The 19,073-nt window shown below is 38.7% G+C and overlaps 1 protein-coding gene across 2 annotated transcripts in view; it reads right to left on the bottom strand.

Moving 5' to 3' along the window:
- The window catches only part of SEMA6D (sema domain, transmembrane domain (TM), and cytoplasmic domain, (semaphorin) 6D), a 585,902-nt gene extending 567,740 nt beyond the window's left edge, over nt 1-18,162 (bottom strand). Inside the window, exon 1 of one of the 2 annotated variants that reach the window (XM_011928555.1) lies at nt 17,845-18,162. The gene's annotated coding sequence lies outside the window, so the exon portion shown is untranslated. Of the gene's footprint in view, nt 1-16,490; nt 16,600-17,844 lie in introns of those variants that run through there. The other variant, XM_011928553.1, reaches the window with a different exon arrangement.
- Between the last annotated feature and the right edge of the window lie 911 nt (nt 18,163-19,073).

Raw genomic sequence — 19,073 nt, 5'->3', positions numbered from 1 at the left:
TGCCATTTTGCCTCTTAATGTGTCTGCTTGAGGCCACCTGGCCAATTCCTGAGGCCTTACCAGGAAGCTGTTGCTCACCAGTTTCAGGTGTAACTATTTATTGGGAGACTGCCTTTCCCAGGGACTGGCTGTGACCAATTATTATTTTAGAGACACTGCGTAACAACTTCCTGACAATCACCTGATGGTCGCCTAACATTCCTGCTGGAGTCAGGGGAGCCCTCTCCTGACCTGCTCATTCCTGATTAACTACGTACTACAACATAATGATATCGGAAGTTCTCCCACCCTCTGAATCTGTTACAGACCACAGGCTCTGTGGCTCTCCATGTAATGAAAATTAACATGAGGCCAAGCAATTTCCCAAACAAAGCTTTTATTTTGGGGCTTGTGCTCAAGCATAAGGAAGATAGCATAAGCTCAAGGATCCTCCAGCTGACCCCCCAAAAAAGCCAGCAGAGGTTTTGTATTAGGCAAAGTGTGGGAACTGACATAAGGAGGAAGGTAGGCCGTCTGGGCTGGGCAAAGTATGTGAGGAGTAGGGTACAGAAATTATCTTGAATAAGGGACCACCTGGGGGTCTGACCAACAGCAACAGGTTGTAAATCAATTGTTCAGCATTCCTGCCTGAGGTGGGACACTTCACAACCTTGGTTTAATATTTGGATCTCTTAAGGCCAGTTTCTGGAATTAAGTAAAAGGTATGGTTAAACGTTATGGCTTCAGTGAGGTACTGGTACAGGTTTTGTGATCAGTGGGACTGCAGAAAAGAATGCTCTAGTGGGGGTGAAGCCAAGCCCTGTCCCTACTCTGTCTCAAAACCACCTACTCTAGGAAGAAATGTTGCCAGACTTCTACTGATATTGAATAATGTCTGTATTATTAAAACTATCCTTCGGCTAGGACTCTGAATAGATAATTTAAAAGAAAAGACAAATCAGGGCCATAGGAAAAATTGTTAATGTGTCTTTTATATTTACCACATTTCTATTTCTTTCTTTGTCTGGAAAGCATTATCACTCTATTTCTTAGATAAATTAGTGCCTATGAATTTTGTAAATGAGCTCAGTACAACAGACCCATTAAGACATATGGTAGAGATGTCTGTAATGTATGCCGTTCATCCGTAATGGTTTTTATTTTGAATTCTCTTTGTAGAGTGCAGTGTTGGTTCATTTTACTTCATAAAACACTTGTGTAAGTATTGTTCTCTACAAACAAAGAAGCATAATGTAGAAACAAATTATTTGAAAGTAAATTTAAAAGACTGAATATTCCAAGATGCAAAACACACGAGCTTTCTACTAAACAGATGAACAAGACAAGGCAAAAGACCGTTTCCCTTAGCTCTAAAAGACAGAGACCACCTTGAATACAGCTTACGTACTGGCTCTTCATGCCCACCCTGCCTTCTCCCTCTCTCTTAAAGCACACTCAGAAAAACCACATAGCTCTGGTGAAACAAGAAATCTTTAAGTCATCATATTGTTTTGGTAACTTTTTCTAAATCAATGATGAATGATTTTGTTAAGCACAGAAATCAGGAAATGCTGGGGCAGCATTCTACGTTAACTTTTGGAAATATCTTTCTTTTTCTACCTATAAATTTTTTGAAAACTGCCCTGCAGTTTTAACTCAACCTCAAAATGTCAGCCTTAGTGAAATGGTGAAATTGTATGTGTACTTTTATCCCAGCACCAGACTGAAACTTTTAATGACTTTACTACATAAATTTAAAGCTGGTTAGAATAGTGCATAATTAATATTTCTTTATTTTAGTAATTCACTAGAATAAAATAGTAATAACTAACACCAACTAAAATGCTAAGAATGATAATTAAAAGTGGCACTGTGAATTTGTTCCAGGCTTCTTTTGTGCTTTTGAGTACACATTTTGTTTTCAATAGATACGTGAATTTTATAAAATATAATTTTCCAACCCCAGAGAAGGGTTAACTCTCCCTCAAACAAGTACCACTTAAATTTGTTTATCTGATTAGTTGTACCTTGTTTCCTAGTCCTTCATAGTCTTATAATACTTGTTACAAATGTAGTTGGTCTTCTTCCCAACAAGCTAATACAATCAGTGCATCAGATACTCACAGAGTGAGGAAGCAGGGGGAGCTAAATCAAAACTTGAGTCTTGTGATTTCCACAGCCCTTTCGCCCTTTCCCTTATTTCAGGGCAACTTAAGTACACAGATAATCTTCAGTGTTCCTTCATTGAGTAATTTTGCTTTTTGTTCGAGCAGAATGTAGTGACATGGAGTATACAAAGACATATAGATACACATCATAAAAAGTGTGGTCTCTGAAGATGACCTCAGTTCTGCCACAACTGGCTGAAAACTAGGCATGCTACTTGGCCTCTCAAAGATTCTGTTTTTTAAAATCTGTCAAATAGTATTAATAATAGTAATTTTCATAATGAGAACTAAATGAAATAATGTATGTAACCAACTAACCTAGCTCACTGCAAGGTGAACAGTATGAATTTGGTAAATGCTATTTATTTGTATTATTAGACATCTCAGTTCACACACACACACACACACACGCACACACACAAAATACTCTAAATAAAGCCTTCACTTTGGTGTTGAGAAGGCATGAGAGAAGAGAGACATATTTTAGTTTAGTAAGTTGTTCTTGCAAAGGAAGGTTTGAGGAGTGTTTTATCAAGAAAAAGTTGAGCACAGGTCAAGATGGAATAAATACATTTCTAGCTCTTCTGTAGTTAGGTTTTCACACTGGGACTACGTCATTTTTTTGAAGGAAGTGCAGAAATATCACACACATACACAAGGACCCATGTACATATCCACTTAGATATTTAAATATTCATTCTAAAACATATTCCAAGTAAAACAGGAATGTTTTTATTTTCTGCTGTTTTGGGGGAGACACACACTCTTCCTAGAGTACAGAGTTCTAAGTGGCTTGCTTATACCTTTGCCTTAGTCAACCACAAAATCTACTCCACCCACCAAGATGATGTAGCAAAACACTTTGCTGGAAATGTATTGTGAATTCACAGGAATTGCAGAGTTCTCCAGGTGGTGTAATTCATGGCTGGTAATGAGAGCAGCTGAAACCATCTGTTTTCATAACTTTCTTCTCTACCTTAATACAAACCTCTTCATTAGCCAATAGGTCTATTTAACTACCCTCACAGATTTGCTTCCTCAAATATTTTGTGGAAAGACTAGAAATAATGACACAAAAACAAATAAACAAACAAACAAGTGGACTTACAAACAGAATTTTTCAATGATCTTAAAGCCCCATTACTGACTGTTGATGTTAAGGCACAAAGGCAAAACCAATAGGGGAAAAGTGTAAAGTAGTTGTCAATGTTTTTCGCTTCCACATCTTCCTGTTTTCCTGTTTAGTCCTCAGACTGATGCTTTTAAGGGAAGTTCCTTCCCAGGAAAGGAATCCAGACTGTACCCACTGAAATCTCTTCCTTTAGGTGTTTCAGAGAAGCACAAAAACATATTGACATATAAGTGTCCTCCTTCCTGTCACTGTATAATTTTGTGATCCTTTGCTATGAACAGTTTGTCAAAAATATTGGTGTCAAGGAAGTAGAATGAAAATTTTGGGTTTTGGGTTTAGAAAAAGTTAAATTTGAATCCTGGCTCTCTTGCTTACTAATTAACTCTTATCCTCCCTAAAGAAAAGAAAAAAAAAATCTCATCCAATTGCAAGTGTGAATCCAGGTCCCTGCTTGGTCCACCCTGGGTGTCAAAGATTCACTTGGGAGTTATGCAACACAGGAGGAGGCCAAGCTGTTACTGTTTTCACCTAATCCACTTTCTTAGAGCTCTGTCTTTAGGAAACAACATGATCTTAGACACAATGGGATCCATATTTTTTTTTAATTGACAGATAAAATTGTATATATTTATATTGTGCAATATCACATCCTGAAAAATATATACTTTGAATGGTATAATCAAGCCAACCAACATATGCATTACCTCACTGAGTTGTCATATTTGTAGTGAGAACACTTAAAATCTGCCCTCATTCTCAAAGTCCTCCCTCAGCAATTTTCAAGAATACAGTATATTAACTATAGTCACTGTTTGTACAACAGATTTCTTGAACCTATTCCTCCTGTTTAACTGAAATTTTATATCCTTTGACCAAGATCTTCCCACCCTCTGCACCAACCCCTGGTAGCCACCATCCTACTCTGTACATCTACGAGATCATTTTTTTTACATTCCACATATGAGTGAGATCACTATATACACAATGGAATACCATTCAGCCACAAAAAAATAAGGAAAATCTGTAATTTGCAAAAACATGGATGAAGTTGAAGGGCATTATGTTACATGTGTCAGGTAATACCAACTCTGTCCTTTTCTAGGACAGTAAGCCTTTTGACTCTCCACGGAAATGATTTCAATATATGCAAAAATTATTATTAGTTTACAAATATGACATACAAAACAATTTGTACTGTGTTTTGAAAACTTAGCAAAAAGAAATACAAACAATAATAGAGTACTCCATAGTGTTTATATATTAAACAGTGTAATAATTAATGACGGCATGGAAATACAGATCTCTATATCAAGAAATCATTTCAAGACATTTCTGATAAATTATCCAAAACAGCCAAAGAAACTGGTAGGCTGAGAAAAGACTTTCAGTGAGTCATGAATCATCAAACAAGACTTAATGCTAGGATTTTTTTTCCCACTAATTTTGTTGTTGTAGTTAAATTAGGGGCTATTGTGGATTAGAAACTAATCCAAAACTACTGTGGATTTATTTCAATTAATTCTCCATCTCCACTCCTTTTTTTCAATCTTTAGCCTAGGTCTTCATTACAAAAAAAAGACACTTGCAAGTTCAGTCTTTGAGATAAATTTAACAAAGCAAGGCAAGATAGAATAGCAGTCTCTGCACATCTGTAATGTAATTTAAAAATGGAATTTTAGGGGCCATCCTAATTGTTCTTCTGATTTTCTACTCTATTCCAATGATTGAAAGACCGTAAACTCACTGCCTGTGAAAACTTAAAAGTGTTAGCACACAGAGAACCAGTTAAGTTTGGCTCTCTAAACATCTGGAAGATAACCTCCTATACAGAGTACAGCTTCAAATCACCACAGGCTAGCAAAAGAGAGTAAAATCTCACAGGTTAGGGAAGAACAACTGTTCTTAAAAGTACCAAAGTGATATTAAAGAATCCATAGAAGAAGCTACAAAATCACCGCCACAGGTACTTAATCCAAACTACAGAAGAGGAGAGGGTTAGATTCCCCATTTGGCCACATAGATGAGCAAAGGTTTTCTGAATTTATATGTGATTTTTTTTTCTTAACCATGCTAAGATCTCCTAGTATATCCTGTTCAAGAAACCATTCAGAATCTGGCATTTTTCCCCGTTACTCAAAATTCTAATGAAAAGAAGCAGTCACACAAACCCAACCCGATAAGCTTAAGATCTTTTGTTGGTTGTCTTCTATAATTGATATTACGTGTATATTGAGAATAAATGGATGCTGTAGCCTCGTGCCAGTAGCTCATTCTAACATGTTTCACATTCTCTTCAACCATGTGCAACTTTAGAAATTTCCAATCATCTTACTTTTAAATACCTCAGCTTACAATACGAAAGGGCTTAGCGCTGATTTAAATTAAGACATTTTACATAGCTCTGCCTGCAAGCTTTCAAAATACTCAGTCAATTAACATAAGCTACCTTCCAGGGGATTTGCTTTAAGTCAGGTGGAAAGGAATATTATTTCAGAACCAAAGAAGGAAAAAAGAATATGGAACATACAGCAAACCAAATTTCTGAAAAAACATTAAAACTGCTCAATTTTCCCATATTTTAGGGGGACTGTCTTTTTTCCTCTTTAAAGAGTTCTGCCAAAGATCTATTTTGGCACACAAATGTCCTCCAGGAGGTCTCTCAAGGGATATAACGTCCAAAATGTTGCAGCCCCTTCTATCAGACAGTGGCTCAGAAAGCCTCTCTCCAGCCTCCAAAATATTTCAGGCTCAATTACCCTCTGGGTGCAGTGAACGGGCACAGCCATTAATCATTCCCAGGGCACTAAATGCCCTAAGAACAGTTCTGAGTCTGGCAGCATTAGGGATGTCCAAGAACTGAGCTTGTCTCCAACAGCTGGGCCATGCTGCCACCTGGAGGACAGCAGAACACACAGCTCCTCAGATGCCAGTGACTTCCCTCCAGTCCCAGTGGACCTACAATGTGTGAGCTATGCTGGATGAATATCACCTTCTTCTTGGGTGGTTAACCCTGTTCTCACATCTCCAAAAAACAAAAAAATCTCTGAAACTTTCCTCTTCATTGACAAGTTGCTGTGGAGCACCTGAGGCCAATGGCTGTGGGTGAAGGCAGGTGGCCTGGGGGTCCTTGTTTTCTCTGCTGTCCTTCATCCACACCCTCACCCATGTTGAATCCCCCTCTGTCGGTGAGCCTTTCCTCTTACTCACCCATCCAGTTAATGGGGGTCTCACATTTCTTTCAACAGGACATCGTGTCCACTTTCAAAGTGCTCAGACTCTGGATGAAGAGGGAGACAAGGAAACAGAAGGCTGTGCTCATTCTGGATGAGTGTTCACACACGGTGAGCACCAGATGCACTGGAACCCTGAGAAGAGATACCTAAACTGGTCAGGGTCAGGGGTTAAAGGACATTAGGAAAGTCTCCCATGAGAGTGATCCTTTAGAGGCATCATGAAAAGAACAAGAGTGTGGTTTTGACCTCTGTTGAGTCTATGGTGAAATACACAATTGTAACCACAAAGCATGCAAACTTTTCTGATTTTCATTTTCTTCCCCTGGAAAATTTTTGTATTAATACCTATTTTATAACGTTATCAGGGGAGAGAGAAAATTATCTATGTCAAAGAGCTATGATAGTATATTAGCTCAACACCAGATAATCATTTTTATTCTAATTATCCCAGCTTTGGCAGAGAAAGTTAGACTTATCTGGGCAGAGATAAAGGGCAGGGAATGGATGATGCAGTTCAAGTAAGACATGTGAGAAAGCAATGTGCTCCGGGGTCTTCACGCAGCACATTGTCCCTGGAAACACTTCTGTTCCACCCTTCTCTTCATGTTTCTCTATGTCCATCTTTTCCTCTTTTTATTCTGCTCTTTGTTTTTTTCTCCACTGTCCCCACTCAACACTCAAAGGAGAGTAAAAATGCCATTTGTTTCTAGAATATTAAACAAGTTTTTAAGTTTCAGCTAATTCATGATAAGAATATTTGTATGGAGGAGAAATAGGCATCTGGAAATAATTCTTTTATTCATCACATTTCCTTTAGGTAACTTGGTGGAGAACTTGGTAGGCAGGTAATGCTATTCTGTAAGTGCTGGCTCTGGTTGGTCCCTATAGAACACACTAGCAAGTTTGAGTGAGCTGTAGTGACACCTCCTGGTCAAAGAGAACATCATTCAACACAAAACTTTCCATGCCTTTATACTTTCATGATAAAAAGCAGTACATGAAAAACATCTTCCATATGAAGCATCTTCCTATCTGGAACAAAAAGTTTGTCTGTAAAGACAGATACACTCACATATACACATACTCCAGTTGACTGACTGCCGTTTCAAAAACTGGCTGAGTCAAAGAAAGAAAACAGTTTTGTTTTTATATCATGACATCAGGTAACTAGTGTCATTTTCTAGAAAAATCTTTCATTCACATATTTTGGTACAGTGTGTGCAAGGCCCTACTGAACATTCTCTAAAGCTAAGAAGTTAAGAAGTTACTTTATGTAGTATTTTTGACCTGGTTCTTTGTGAAACGCTGATCTGATACTTCCTCTTGAATGCCTGGACTATCAACACCTTGATACTTCCACCTCAATCCAGCCCACTCCCTAGCCCCTACACTGCAGTTTCCATAGGTCGGCTCTGGCCTGAACTATCTTCAAGTCTAGAGTCCCCCAGTCCACTTACTTCCCCCTCTTCCTTTCAAACTCTCTAACTCTTTCAAAATGCACCTGTGTTTTGACAAGCGTTTTTAAGACATTAGGTACTATAAGTAAATGATAAGGAGTGTTAATAACTTAACCTTCTGTATCTCCTTAGTGACCTATATATGACATATATATTTGACCTTGTAAATATTAAGTGAGCTTCTCTCAGAAATACAATTCCATGATCTTAATAGTAAGAATCTCAGCCAGCCAACCAAACCAATCATCCATCAACCCACCCATGCAACCATCCATCCATCCACCCACCTACCCATCCACCCAATATTTATTTGTCTACTATATGCTGTACTCTCTGTTAAGTATTAAGGGAAACAAATGTAATCAGATCTAGTTATGAAATAGGAGGGAAAAGAGTTAACCCAGCAAAAGAAAAGCTCAAATTGGGATAAGGTCTATTAAGGAGACAATAAGGAATAAAAAGTGAATAAAAAGAGTAAGAGGTATTCTGTAGATTAACAGAAGTCAGGGACAGGTTCTTCAAGGAGACGGCAGAGACAGAAACATGAAGGGCAGGAAGAAGCTATGAAGAGTCAATAAAAGTGTCGCAGATAAAGAGAACAGCATGCACAAAGGCCCCGTGACAGAACAAGAGCTGTGTTTTTTTGTTTTTGTTTTTGTTTTTCATAGAAATGTCAAGGAAGCAGAGTGCTGAGAATTGAAGTTGATGTATGTGACTATAAGGATTCCATTCAAAGTGTAATGAGAAGCCTTTGGATGGTTTTAAGCAGAGAAGAGTATAATCTAATTTCAGCCTTGACAAACAGCTAAAACATAAGATTCAGTATTCCTTATTCTTGAGATTAGAAATATTTCAGATTTTAGATCTTTTTGTGGTGATTCTGGAATATTTGCAGTAGACTTACAAGTTCGGCATCCCTAATCTGAAAATCCGAAATCCAAAAAGCTCCAGTGAGCATTTCCTGCGAGTGTCATGTGTGTGCTCAAAAAGTTACAGATTTTGCAGCATTTTGTATTTTGTATTTTTATATTAAGGATACTCATTTGATCCTCATAACAACCTTACAAGATATGTATTAATACCATCAATTTTATTGATGGGAAAGTGGAAGAGAAGTAACCTGCCCCAAGTCTCACAGCTATTAAGGGGTAGCTCTGGGACTTGTACTCAGGCAGCCCATCCATGGGGTCCACGCTTCAAACACCATGTGATATGGCCTCTCAGATCTTTCTTTCTGCAAGGGCAAGCGTGAGAGGAAACTGTTGGGAGATAAAGCAATGATCCAGGCCCAAAATGATGGTTTCTTAGACCAGAAAGATAGCAGTGGAGATGGCAAGAATTAAGTGAATTTGTCATGTCTTTTAGCAGTTAATTCTATGAAACTTGGTGGATTGGATATGATAAGTAAGAGAAATGCCTGCTGGAAACAGGACAATGGTTTTCTCTATTGTGATTTTTCTATTGTGTTTATTCAGTAGACATTTTCTGTGTGGCCAGAATCTTCCCATCAAGTTGTCTCTTCCACGATGAGTATCTTTTCAATAGATTTGCTACACAGAACAATTTCCATTTCAATATCTGATAGGGCAGACTTTTACAGTGTTCACTTTTCTGGTCATTTCTATGTACAATCATAGTTGTAAGATATACTATGTACAGTATTGTTTTATTTTTCTTTTTACACTATATCATTCATTTTTACCTTATCAATAGTTATTCTTCGAAAAAACGCTTTTTAATGATGATAAACATGCTTTTTTTCTGTCTTTGGGCAGATGTATTGTCTCTAATTTTACATTATTCTAAGAAACTTCCTTGGTGTAAATTTTTCACTGAAACCCAGATTATTTCTTAAGGTTAAACAAATAAAAATAGAAGTTCTAGGTCTAAGGGAATAGTCTTTTTCATTGACAAATCGCATGTACCCATTTCTACATTGCATTATACTAAGATACAACTGTTGAAATTCCACCAGGGCTTTGTGAGAAAACTTGCAAGAAGGCAGATTATGTGGGAGCAGGTGCTGGTAGATGGATAGACGTGGCAGTGAGCGTCAACGGAAGTTCCTTTCTGATGTTCTCCATTTTATCAGTGAATAGGAAGCATGGCCTTCATCTGAGAGTGAGGGTGTAGACAGAGGTACTGAGTGTTTAAGGAGAGAGGAGAAAGTATCATATAGACTCAGGAAGCACAGTAAGATCACCTGATAACCTTAAGAACATACTTCAGATTAATGAGTACGAAATGACACCATGGTTGTGTATTTCCCTTAGATACGTTCAGCTTCATGGATGTAGGCAAAGTATAACAATGTTGGATTCAGGATTACACTTTTAAATCTTCATCTCTGGTCCAGAGTGCTATGATGACCTTAGTCTGATGTATAATACTTCCTGCTGGATTTTCTTGATTCTCCATCTGTGCCTCACTTTTCTGTCTTCTCTCTAGCAACTCTATAACAGAGACCACTATCTACCGCTTCTTCACCTGCAAAATTCATACCTGACTTTTAGCTTCAATTCTCCCATTAAGCTTTTCTATACCATCTCCTAAATTGAGACATACCCCCTTCATTATAGCTCCCCCAATATCCTGTAATATGTATGATTTCATCTATACATTTATATGACACCTTTAATTTTTCATTGTATTCTAAATATCTTCAGGGCAGGGACGTTTTTCTTTTTAATACTCATTTCTTATTTCAATACCTGGGACATGGTAAGTCACATGTAATACACATTTCATTAATGTGTATTAATGAAATTAAGTGGGGTTTCCTAATCAAAAGATAAATTTCCTTATAAACCTTTATCAGCAAGAAATCAAGTTGCCTTGATCATACCCACACCAATAGTGAAGCCACCTTTCCATAAAAGGTAACAGGCCTAAGAACAAATTATTCAAAAGTGATAAAAAATAACACAAGTATTCACTTCCATGTGTTGTGTGTATCCAATGTTTAGTTTTTCTCCTCAGCTTTAGGATGATAGTAATACTTATTATAAATATCGTATTTGTATATATTTTTTAGATTGTCTAAATATTTTCATGATTTCAATATAAACTATAAAACACACCACAAACACAAGCTCTTACAAAAAGAATATCAAGTATATACATACATATATGTGTGTGTGTATATATATACACACACACATATATATGTTTTGAGACAGGGTATGACTCTGTTGCCCAGGCTAGAGTGCAGTGGCACAATCATGGCTCTCTGCAGCCTTAAGCTCCCAGGCTCAAGAGTTCCTCCACATCAGCCTCTCAAGTTGCGGGGAGTACAGGCATGCATGACCGCACCCGGCTATTATTATTATTATTGTTATTTATAGAGACAGGGTCTCCGTATGTTGCCAGAGCTGGTTTGGAACTCCTGGGCTCAAAGAGTCCTCCCATCTCAGCCTCCCAAAGTTCTGCGATGACAGGCGTGAATCACCTCACCTGACCAAGGATGTCAAATTTCAACCCAGCTATGGAGATTCCTTCAAAAAGAGAGTTTCTTTTTAACAAATCTTTAAGAAAAGATAGATATTTGACCAATTTGGTAGGCTAACTCGTACATCCCAGGATAGATATAGTATGAAGAAAATATCTGAAAGGTTAATACGTTATAAAGTTATTTAATAAGTTAGATCTTTGTAAGCAGGAATTTACAGCTAATGTACCTTTGACTGCCTCATGAGGTCATGCATAAAACACATAATAAATGAAAATGTACAGAATAAATGGACTTACTTCTTCATTTTTTGTTTGGTCATTCTACCTTTAGGGAGACACAAACATGGAATAAAGAAAGGCCAAACTTGGAGCTACTAATCTAGTATGGGAATTACAGATACATTATAATTCTCTCACTGCATTCTTCATATACAAATTGTAATGGGAAGTAAAGATAAAAGAAGCCTCAATTGCCATTAGAGAATAAAATAGGATTTCCACTTAGATCCTTAGAAGCAGCTATTCTTAAAAATTAATTCACTTGGTAAATTTGCAAGTTTCCTCCTCACTTTTCCTGTGTGAACAGTTATCTTACGTGCTTTGGATGGAAATGGATGTTACCAAATCTTGGAGTTCAAACTCACAGCCTCAAGAGTTATTCATACCTGAACAAGCTAGTGAGGGATATTAACTGGTCTCCAAATCTCTTAGGGGTCATTTGAAGACAAATTCTCTGCCCAAATGTTATCAATTAGATATTTAGCACCTTAGCTAGCTTATTTCTGAGAGCCTTTGGAGATCAAAAGGGGCGTGAAAAAGTGAAGAGAATCAAAGCTCAAATGCCAATTTGAATTGAGCTGTACAATGCGAATTTACTCCAGCACTTTGTTGCAATGTAATCTATAAATAATCCTCTGAGGTTCACTTGCCAATTAGAAATCATCACATGGCATACATCATAGATGTCAGTAGTTAATTTGCATGTCAGTAATACATTAATTTGATGAAAAATTTAAAGCTTTATGCACTATTTATATCATAATTGGAAGCACATTTAGTGTACTAATACACTGATTTTTATTGTATCCAATGTGCTTTTTAAAAGGCCAACTTTAAATGATCATTATTTATCATTGTTTGATAGTTCGTTTCAGTTCAAGACAACACATCTGCATTTTAGAATTTAAGCTATTTTAACATTAACTGTAATCAAGATATCTGAAAAAAAAAGTCATGTCTACGTGGGTGACAGAGAAAATGAAAATCAGGTTTATATCTAGAGGTAGCTGGTTAAATTTAGAAGTTTAATTCAGAGTTTTTGGCCTTAGCCTAAACATGCCACTTTGGGTCAATAATTTAGTGATAATTTAGTTTTGTGGTTTTTGTTAGGTTTTATTTTTTCTCTCAAGTTTTTGCTTTATTTTACTTTATTTTTTTTCTCCCTGAGTTTTTCTACAGTCAAAAAGAACAGTTTTGTGGGTGGTCCCTTCTGAGTGCTGAAAATGGTTGTTGATTCAAGTACAAAGAGAAACAACCTGTGGGCACTTAAACGTAACTACTGTATTTAAGTGCGGTACTTAGAACAAATACTGTATTTACATAGAAAGAAATTTCAAAAGTTGCCAGCCTGGTGGGATTAGCTTGCCATGGGAATTGTCACACCTGTCAATCAGGTCTGCCAGGGCAGCAAGGGGAAAGCCAATGATAGACAGAGGAATCAAGAAAGAGAAGGGAGGAAAAGAGAAAGAGAAAGGGAAAGAGAAGTGTACGGGAGTTTCCACTAACAAGGAATCACAATAACTTTTTCCACATTTATTTTCCACCCTGATATCCTCAGACTACTTAAGTTTTAGTGTGCCCAGAAAATTAACAGATTTGGTTACTTGGCTTTTCTGACTGGTGCTATAATGGTGTCTTTCTAGAAACTGACATGTCATTAAAGTCAGGCTTGGGCTTTCATTTTGGTGCAACAGATGTGTGCACACGTTGACTTACTTTGAGCTAATTACTTAGGAGTTTATGGCTTCTCCACCCAGCCAGAATACAAGTATCTTTAGATCAGAAATCATGCCTCCTTTGTCTCATGTCACCTCAGCATTTGCAATAGTAGACCTTAATAACTACTTGCAGACTTGATTGTACTTCTAAACGCTTATTCATATCAACTTTGATGATCTGCCTCCTTCCACAATTGAAAAACAAAAACAAAATAAGACATTATGACAGAGAAATTGTATACATAAGTAGAATAAAGTAAGGTCATTTGGAAAGATAACACATATATTCATTCTGAGGAGTCTCATATGACTAATAAATTAAATCTCCCGTGGGCTCTGAGTTTTCTTGTGCCTAAAGCAAAGAGAAAATGTGATCAGTTAAGAAATCTACATTACCCCTGAGATTAAAAATACTAAGTTATCGTCAAAAAAGCTAAGTATCAGGAGTACACACAATCATTAATTTGCATTGTCTTATATCTCATTTCACAAATGTTTCATTTTTATTACCCATTTATGTTAGTCTTTGCGTTACAGGAAATTTAAATGAATATTGGTTATTAAAATAAAAATCTAATTCAAAACATTTTATTCACAATAGCTTGTGAAAGAAGACTAAATTTAGTATTTAAATGGACTTATTTGAATCACTTAATCAATGTGTTTCTAGTTGCATTTAGTTATGAAAATTGAATCAAACATCATCTTTCTTAGTAAACATTTAATAAAAGCTAAACTCATAGAAGAAACTAAGCTTTTAAAATAAAGTGTTCCCAAAATAAACATTGACAATTTCCATTTTTACATAAATAGATCAGCACTCCCCAAAAATACAACATAAGAAAGCAGTGGGTAGTTTTTAATACTTATTATAAAGACAGTGAGTGGAATTTAAGCCACCATTCAAATATAACAAAGCAAAGGCACCATGAAACTCTCTTACTTTGCCTTATGCTATATGAAGTTAGTGCCTAATTTACCCAAATGTATATTATGCATTACACAGCTCAGACTTTTAAAGGTCAACGACAAATTCCTCACTGAATTTTATTAAATGGAACTTGGTCTTCTTTTCCTGTCTTAAGTTCTGACTCCAGGTTTAATAAAAGTTGTTCTCCTTCCCTCTTCACCCCTCCCCCCACTAATTCCCACATTTCGACAGTAAGTTCTCTAAGCAGACAATGCTGAAGATATTTGCACATAAATTTATGACATAGGAGAAAAATAACAAAAGAGTCAGACCCAACATAGCATTAATTTAAGAGGCAATTAATTTTGAAGAAGAAAAGGGTATCAACATAAACTCAGCAAGGGCATGAACGATAGTGTATAGTACAAATAAATCTCTATTTGGGGGTCCTGAGAAATTTCAGCAAGTGGTTGTTGAGTAATGAATGTTTGTAATTCATTAGCTACTATTTTAAAATGCAAAGCACACCATGACATCAATGATGTTCTTTTTAATCTCAACAAACAGGCTATTACAATTAAAGCACTTGCAAAAAGACAGTACATTTAAATATAAGTTTTGATGAGATTTCAATGTTTTAATAACAATAATTTAATAACACTTCATAATTCTACAGAAAGACATAAAAATGTTGAGATTGGTTCAAAAATACATGTGTTTGTAAACACCAATCTTTTATGAATATTAAGCAGCTAGCTTTTCTATTTTGAAAATTCTTTTTTTCTCAGATCCCTTAATAAGATTTTAGTGTATCTTTAAGAAGATAATCGTTATTTACTTAAAAATATATATTTTCCAAACACAGAAAATAATAACATTTACAAGTGCTTCATTTTCTATGCCCCCTTTCCATCTTCCTTCAGTTCCTAGACAACAAAACAATGGTTCATTCTTCATGTGGAAGAGTAAACTCTATAAACTCGAATGGCCAAGGGGCCTACAGCAGTGAAATTATGGCTTCACAAGGACTTTTTTTTTTCTTTATGAACAAGTTTAGAAGGACCTTTTTCAACATATTTTAAAGTCATGCATATTTCAATGATATAATTATCTTGGCAACACTAAATACTGCTGACTGATAAATGAGACCAAAATAATTAAGTTCTGTTCTTTGCACAATCAAGATTTAGTGCAGTAATCAATCTGGGTAAGAATTTGGAGTCTGGAGACTTCAGAAGATGAACAAGCTACTAGCTAAAATTGGTCATGTGGGAAGACGGTTAAATGAGTATACAGTTTATATATAGCTGTGAATACTTTTCATGTCTTAATCTTCATTAGAACCTGGTTGATTCATTGCTCATGGGGTCCTGTACTAACTTGGACATGGTATACAAGGAGACAAAAGAACAACTGGAAAGAAAATCCAACGCATTCAGTGGGCACTACTGGCATTGAAAATGTAAAATAATAGAGGCTGAAAATATAATAGTTTTTAAGCGAAAAAAAAAAAAAAACCAAGAGGTACAAATGCTGCTATGAAAGCATTAAGGTTATAAACATTATGATAAGAGAGAGAGAGAACACAAGAAATATACTTTTCCACATATATATTTGTTGAACCGTGAGTATGGTCTGGATGCCTACCCAGTTCCCATTTTAATTTTCTTCTACCTAACTCTCTCTTCTCTCCTTAGAATAAATCATACAGCTTTCCATACCCTAAACAACACTCCCACTGCATGGTTTTTCCCTGTGGAATCAGGCTGCCGTCATATAGAGGTGTTCATGTTAAGTACTTCTGCTGAGGGCTGTAACTCCAGGCTTCATCAGACTGATACACTTAGCAGGTCCATCAGGGATGTCAAAGTGAAATATAAGCAGGGCAGTTGGGTGCGTTAGTAACTACTGGGATTTACAACCAGCTACAAATACTATATATATATATATATATGCATGCACATATATATACTTACATACATATATACACATGTATACAAATATTGTGTATTTCTAGACAATATTGTAAACTGCTCAGAGAAAGAAAGCATTTTTTTCCCAGCAAAATGCATCCCCTTTTGTAGTGGGCTAAGGAATAGGCACCATGAACAGGTGATACCACTGTAATTTAAAGAATGGAAGAAAGTCAAATAAGAGTATCTACCATCCAACGAAAGGAAAACTGTATGCAGAGGTATTTGGGATCTCCCACTGAGGATAACCGGCTCCCTCTGATTCTGGGTACACGTCTGCCTCGGTGAATGTTAGCATGCAGCCAGGGTGGGGGAGCAATGGACGTCTACACCAGTGCTTGGCCATTTGTAGAGTGGAAATTGCACTTTGCTTTCAAAAATGGATTCTCCTCCCAGAACCATGCAATTCGACTAGCTGAAGGCACAAATAGAATAAATGCACATTCTTAAAAAAGGAGGGAGGGGGCGAAAAAATAAACCCCACCCAGGAATCTTTAAGGGAAACAGGTGCTAGCAAGAGAAAGCGGCCAGCTGTCAGTAACACTTAAAACTCCATCTTCGTTACTCTGAAAACAATTTAAATAGGGGAAATACCGTGCCTTGTTTCTGAGGGTTTAATTTACTAGGCTGTCTCTGTGAATTAGAGTCAGATCTAAGTTTCGCACTCAGGAGCGGTTTTCTCTGTCGACTACGATTGCTCTTCCGAGCTCGAAGTCGGTTTCTAAAACGGGCAAGCCTTTTCCCTCCCGGCAGCCTTGACCCCCACTCCTCCAAGTCGTCACTTTTATTTACAGCCCGGTGAGCGATATCTGTGTCGCTCAGCCTGGCCCCAAGAACAGTCACCGCGAACAATGAGCCAGACAAGGGACCCACCCAGCGAACGCCTGCTCGCCGGCCGCGCGCAAGCCCGCTAGCGCGGGACGCTCCAGGCTTCGGGGCTCTCGGTGCCCCCACCCCTTCCCCTCTAAACCCCAAGGAAAGCAAGAAGGTAGGTCGTTCCCTACACCCAGGCACTCGTGCTCACCCAGCCAGCCCTCCTCCCAGCACCCACCAATTAGATGCCGTATCTAAAAAGAAAAATCAAAAAAGCGGGGCGGCGTGGCGGTTCAGCCGGCTGCCCACCCGGATCCAACTCGCCCAGCTTGCGGGTTTGGCGCTCACTTGCGCCCGAGTCCGCGGCATTTTGAAATCCCGGAGGATTTGGGGTGGGGGCAAGAGGTGGGGCCAGGAGCCATAAAGTGGCTTCCGCTCCCTCCCCTCGGCCTGCCACAGCTCTGGGATCGGGCAAGACACAAAAGACGGGTCGTTATCAGTGCCAACAACTCTGCCTCCGCCTCGGGCCATGCTGCGCACAGGAACCGGGCGGCGGGCCTCGGGGTCGGGTCCCTGCGCCGGCCGGGGCGCGCCGGGGGACTGAAGCATCCTGGACGCCGCCGGAGCTCCCCGGTGCGCTTTTCGCGCTGAACCCCAGTCAGCAGCTCCTCGCTTCGCAGATAAAGAGGTAGAGGCGACGGAGGAGAAATGAAGAGAAAAGGCAAGACTTACTTGGGGGCCGAAGGCTCAGCCGGACTCCCGCTTCGGACTCGGCAGGTGTCTGGCACGGCGGGCCCAGGCGGAAGGCGCTGGCGCAGCTCAGAGCGGGGACTCCACTTATCGAGGACTGGAAACTCCCCTTGCCGCCCGGCCCCCGCGCTGCGCTCCTTGCTGTCACCGCTCCGAGCGACGCAGGCACGCTCCCCGCTGCCTCCTAGTCCTGGTGGGTCTCTCTGCTCTCCTCTCCGGGTTCGCCCGCTCCCTCACAGACCACACCCTGTCACCTCAGCAGCCCTCCACTCCTTCCTCTTTGACACTTCCACCGGTTACTCCGCCGTCTGCGTCCTCCCACCCCCACTCAGCCCACGTGCTCCTGCCGCTCCCTCGGCTCTAACTTCCCCTGCCGGGAGCCCCCACCTCTGCTCTGAAAACCCTTTGGTCTCTGAGCAGGGGAAAGGTCCTGGGGTCTTCGCTCACATCTCCCCAGGCCCTTCGGTGCGCAGGACCTTGCTTTGATTTTGTCATTGCGATGGTTTAGATATATTGTGTACCACATATTAAGATGTATTTTTTTTAAATGAGCTACATTTCACTTTTAATATTACTGAAATGTATTCCCAGGTGTTAATCATCTAACCGCTGTTCATTGGCCTCAGGAGTTAGACTGTCAGCCCAGCTTTCTCCATATGCACAAAGGTCCACAAAGTTCCAGAACACCCTCTTTAGCCCAGTCCAAGCCAAACGTGCCATTTTCTGATGAGCCCCCTTCTTCACTGTTGTTGTTATGGACATATTTTTATATTTACTTTTCCCTGTTTCTGCAGACAATGAGAAGTTCCTTTCTAAGGGCTTCCCTCAGCATTCCGTTCATAGTTTCATGATAATACCTGTCACTCATGTGGCTTTTCCTCTTTGGATTACTTTCTCTGCTACTGGTCCTTCAGTTTCTCTAGGCAGAACTTTTGGTCTGTTAGTTTCTCCAGGCAGAAATATTTCATACTCATATTCATAACTTTTTCAAGAGCTCCTAGTGTGGTCCTCGGCATACAATACGTATTCAAACAATGTTCAAGGAGTGAATGTCCCTTAAATATGAGGCCAGCTTTGGTGGTTTTATGTGGTATTTAAAGGAAGGAAGACTTCAATTTGTGTGCTTGGCCTGTATCCCACATAATTGGTCCTGTGGAAAACAAAGCATTTTGGAATTAGCTGGATGATTGCTCATACGTTCCTTTAATCCT

This window comes from Colobus angolensis, unplaced genomic scaffold, assembly GCF_000951035.1.
Source record: "Colobus angolensis palliatus isolate OR3802 unplaced genomic scaffold, Cang.pa_1.0 Scaffold78, whole genome shotgun sequence".
Taxonomy (NCBI): Eukaryota; Metazoa; Chordata; class Mammalia; order Primates; family Cercopithecidae; genus Colobus; species Colobus angolensis.
Note: the sequence above shows the minus strand (reverse complement) of the source record. Positions and strands in the feature narration are given on the sequence as shown.